The sequence below is a fragment of the Myodes glareolus genome, chromosome 12, assembly GCF_982192425.1.
Source record: "Myodes glareolus chromosome 12, mMyoGla1.1, whole genome shotgun sequence".
Classification (NCBI taxonomy): Eukaryota; Metazoa; Chordata; class Mammalia; order Rodentia; family Cricetidae; genus Myodes; species Myodes glareolus.
The window spans coordinates 62,230,138-62,235,426 of record NC_142037.1 but is presented as its reverse complement, the minus strand read 5'-3'; the positions used below and the strand labels follow the sequence as shown (position 1 = coordinate 62,235,426).

The window sequence follows — 5,289 nt, the reverse complement described above, 5'->3', positions numbered from 1 at the left end:
TCAGTCCCGGCACCAGGCTGTGGGGTGCAGGCAGGAACGCTCCAGGTCCCTGCATGGGTCACAGGGACCATCCCTGTGGACACTGATTCGGCGATGAGAGGTGTAAAAATGGTGCTGGACGAGTGCCACAACTCCATGTGCGGCTGCGGTCATGGACGCATGGACAGCGTTGTGGGAGGACAGCTGGTCAACAAGTAGGGAGAGGCAAAGCCTATGCATGACCGGAAGAAGATAGGTGAGGCCTGGTGGTGCGCTGCTGTGATCCCAGCCCCCAGAGGCAGAGCCAGGAGAATAGGTACAAATTCAAGAGCAACCTGAGCTCATCCAGGGTGACATAGCATTGCTCATCCAAGGTGACATAGCATTGCAAAAACCCATCTAAAACGAAGCTAGATGATGCTCCATCTAGAAAATATATACTATAAGCCTACATTTAGGTACAGTGTTGGAAATAACTTAAGTATCCAACAATAGTACAGTAACACACATGTATCATATATATAGCATATATATGATATATTTATACATTTGCACATATATATGTATATATAAAATCAGGGTTTGGTGGGCATGCCACTAATCACGCCATTTGGTAGGTTGAGGCAGGAGATTTGGAGTCCAAGGATGGCCTGGGCTACACAGTAAGGTTCTTGTCTCCACAAAGAATGGTGTGGTGGAGAGGTGACTTAAAGAGTATATACCGCTCTTGCAGAAGACTGGGGTTGGGTTCTCAGGGCCCGTATCAGGTGTCACACCACCACCTGTAACACCGCCTCCCCTCTGGGGAATTAAATGCCTCTGATTTCCACAGATGTGTGTGCCTGCGAGTATGCGCACACACACTACACACACACACACACACACACAAACACACACACACGTATACACACACACAGGTGCACATAATTTAAAATAATAATAAAAATATTTTTTAGGAAAAGGAAAGAAGGAAGGGGGAAATCATGACTGAAGAAATAAAAGAGGTTTAGAGGAGAAGGAAATGAAAAACAGGTTTTATAAACACGTGCCCACCGAGGTAAAATAAATAAATAAATAAATAAAAGCACAAAGTAGTGGATTTTGAAAGCAGGCAAACAGCACATATCTACAAAGCTCCACTACTTGAGAGACTGAAGCAGGAGAGTCCTGAGCACAAGGCATCTGGATTACAGAGTGAGTCCCAACCACCTCTGTCTACTCAGGTAGACTCCGTTCATTTCGTTTGTTTGTTTTGTTTTTGTTTCTCAAAACAAGATTTCTCTCTACATAGCCCTGGCTGTTGTGGAACTTACTCTGTAGACCAGGCTGGCCTAGAGCTCAGAGATTTCCCTGCCTCTGCCTTCCCAGTGCTGGGATTAAAGGTGTGTGCCACCACCAAATGTCTATCGTAAACAAAATGTCACTTGTAAACAGAGTAAAACATTTTGTAAGAATGTATTCTCTTTTTGTAGTCAAGGATTGGTTGATTAATTGTAAATATATACAGTTCCTTTATTTGTGTCTTACACAGCCAGCGGGATCTCCTCCCTGCATAATAATTTTTCACTCAGGCTGATTTTGTATGTCTCATTTTATTTTGTCACTTTGTTGCAATCATTTAAAACATTGTTTTGAAGCTGGTCTTGGTGGTGCTTTCAGTCAGAGGCAGGCAGATCTCTGAGTTCAAGGCCAGCCTGGTGTACATATAGTTCCAGGACTCCAGGACTGCACAAAGAAACCCTATTTTGAAAAACAAAACAAACAAACAAACAAACAAAACACACAACACACTGTTTTGAAAAGAGGCAAAAGGGTAAATATCAGAAATCTCTGCACTGGGGAGGTGGAAGCAGGCAGGAGTTCAAAGTTATTCTTCGTTCTGTGGTCATTTTGAGACCTATATTTGAGACCTATCAATAAGGTCCTATACGAGAGCCTACATCCCCCAATGGCACCTAGAGCTAAGTAGAGTGGCCCTAATCCTTAAAGAGACACTGTGTGGAATCCTGAATCACATTTTTATTGGTAGATGCTCACCGTCATCTAATACCCCTTCTCCCAGTCCCTAAAATTATTTTAATTTTGAAAATTCAATTGGAGGTGATAGTGATGACGGCTGCCTTGTAGAAACTGTGTGCTGACAAGCGCCTTCTGCTTCCACAGCACGTGACATAGAATTATTTTATGAGGAGCAGCCCTCCACCATCGTGGCCTCCGTGGACACACAAATGCCACATCTGCCACCGACAGACACGCCCAACCTCCCAGCTGCTTTCTTTATAAAATACCTGGCTCTGGAACTGCCGTTGCAGTTCTCAAATTTTATTCACACAAAATATCACAAAGTCAATGAGTTGGAATTCTCATCTCATGAATAATGCAATCCTAACTCCGCGTCACCAATCGTGTGGTTTATTCTTCTTTCGGTATTGTTTTTGGTAAGACGTCTCAAATACCGTGTGGGCAAGGGCACCTCAGAAGGTACAGTGATCTCACTCTTGCTCCTCCCCACTGTTACAACCCCTCTACCCAGACTCCAGCTTTTCCATTCACTTGGACTCTCTTCTAGAGAAACTCCTGGAAGCGGACAGAACCCATGAACCCACCTTCAGCAGGGTGGTGGCTGCTGTCAAGAGTGAACTTCATGCCCCATTCTTTTTCTGCCCCCACTTTGCCACAAGTTTTGTCACGGGTGCCATGGTGGCAGCACGGGAAGAAAAGACCAGTTCGGGTCTTTTATTAAAACAACAGTAACGGACTAATACGCTATACGGAACATAGAAGACATGAGTTACAGTCACCGTGTTGCGGCCCTCATAGTGTTAATAGATTTGAGCAACAGAGGATAGGTGACTAAGTGACATTATGAGGCAGAACAAGCTCTCCTACAGAATCCCATTGTATTTCCATAAAGATTAGAGTTTTAAGTATAAGGGAAGATGACATTTTAACAACAAAAATCCTGATAGAGACTACCTTACATCAGCCGTATCATCAATAGAAAGAACAGGCCATGGCCATCTTGGTGAGAATTGACAACGGTATGGCATTGAATACATTTTATTTACCAAAAATTCATACTCTGGGGCTGGAGGGAAGGCTCAACAGTTAAAAGTGCTGGTTGCTCTTCCAGAGGACCTGGGTTCAGTTCCCAGCACTCACCTGGCAGTTCACAACTGTCTGTCACTCTGATTCCCAGGGATCTGGTGTCCACACATAAGCACACATACAGACAAACCACCAAAGCACATAAAAATAAATAAATCTTTAAAAAAATCACAAGCTGGATTTGATCAGGAAGCCCAAGCAGACAGCTCAAACTACAAATGGACTGACTGACGTCATTAAGAACGTTAACACGAGGGCTGAGGGGACAGTGTGGTTGATAAAGTCACATAAGCACGAGGACCTGAGTCAGATCCCTAGAATCTCTGGACAAGCCTGGCATGTTTGGGCCTCAAGACATGCCTTTCTTGGGGAAGTCCTTGCTGCCAGGTGTCAGGACTGGAGTTCAGCTCCTCCAGGACAAAGCAAAACCTGCAGAGGGGGGCGGTCACCTGTAATTCCAGATTCCAAAGGTGGACAGGATTTTCAGGATGAGCACACCAGTCAGGTGACGAAACACGAGGTGCAGGTTCAGCTAGCGACCTTCCCCCAGTATGCCAGGGCGAGAGTGGCGCCCACCGTTTGCTTTTGCACACCCGTCCACGTTCTCCCGCACACATCAGAATACACACGCGGACAGAGCGTCAAAGCAAAAGGCTAGGCTGAGGCCACGAGCCAGCCTTGCTGAACCAGTGAGCCCTCTATTCACTGAGAGGTTCTGCTTCCAAAAGTAAGGTAAGACGATGGCTAGAGAAACACCTGACACATGCATGCACATTCAAGTGCACTGCATTCTCACATGAACATGAACAAAGCCACTGACATGTAAATGTGGTAAAGGTTAGAGCATATCTCTGGAATATTCATTTTTTAAAGGAATGTTCAGCCATGTGGTGGCTCACACCTTAAATCCCATCACTTGGGAGGCAGAGTTCGAGGCCATTCTGGTCTGCAAGAGCTAGTTCCAGGACAGGCTCCAAAGCTACAGAGAAACCCTGTCTCGAAAAACCAAAAAAGGGGGTGGGGAAGGAATGTTCAGTTCTGAGTTTAATTTAGATGGAAAGGGGCCAAACATTATTACTGAGGTAGTAATAAAAATTTAAGTATAATGTATAATGCTTCAATCCTATATGTTTGGACTTGCTAATGCAACTGCATATGTAAAAAAATATTCTTTTATTTCAAGGATATGACACTTAAATATTTACAGGAGAAGAGTACGGGATCTGCAACTAACTTGCAAATTAAGTAGGAGTGTGTGTGTGTGTGTGTGTGTGTGTGTGTGTGTTAGTTAATTACATGGACCGGGACAAGGAAGTAGAATCAGTTCAGCAATTGGTATTAACTGGTGAATGTGGGAGACAGGTACATGAGAGAATTTTAACAGTATTCTTGATTTTTTTTTCCATAGGCTTGAAATAATTTTGAATCAAAAAGAAAAGAACAAAAAGGTCTAAAAGTAAGGAAGACAGATTTATTTCAAACATCAGCTTCTACTGTCTAGGATTAGACATCCCAGATTCGTATCTGTCACAGTTGAGCTGACGGGAAGCATCAGCAACCCAGGAAGACGGCTGAATGAATCTCAGCTAAAAGGCTTCATTTTCCTCAAGCAGTCCAGGCCTTTCATTTCTCTACTGTGCAGGGCAGCACGGTAATGAATTCACGTTTGCTATACTAACATCTCCCAGCTCTGTCTCTGCCATGCACGTCTAAATAAACACCATGTGTATACATGTGTCCATGTACATCCATGCACACGCGCACGCGTGCGTGCGCGGGGACACACACACACACAGCTAAATCAAATGTCAGAAAGGACATTGTGGCAGTCTTGTCTTTTTAAAGTAGTTGGAAATACTTGAGGCAGGCTCCCACACAGCCTGAGCTGGCTCGAAGTACACTACTTGTAGTCTAGATTGTGTTTGAACTCGCCAAGCTGATGTACTTCTGCCTCACGAGGACTGGGATTATAGACTGCACTATCACCAGACTTAATGTAGTTTTCATTATATGTAACACTTTAATTTTGCCAAACAAACAGAGAGTAATCCTGGGGCCCCGCCACGGTAGAGCCAGCCTTCTGTTACAACCCAACATGGCGGTTATGTTGTTGAAACCAAAGCCAGGATTATGAAGCAAGGCACACCCCAAGTCACAAGCTGGCCTTAACATCTTGAAAAAGCTAAAAATCATTCTCATGTC

The 5,289-nt window shown here is 44.2% G+C and overlaps 1 long non-coding RNA gene across 1 annotated transcript; it reads left to right on the top strand.

Moving 5' to 3' along the window:
• Positions 1–4,818, top strand: LOC125392355 (uncharacterized). The gene is made up of 2 exons (XR_007229468.3): positions 1–235; positions 4,496–4,818. It is a non-coding gene; the product is annotated as an uncharacterized LOC125392355 (long non-coding RNA).
• The last annotated feature ends 471 nt before the right edge of the window (positions 4,819–5,289 follow it).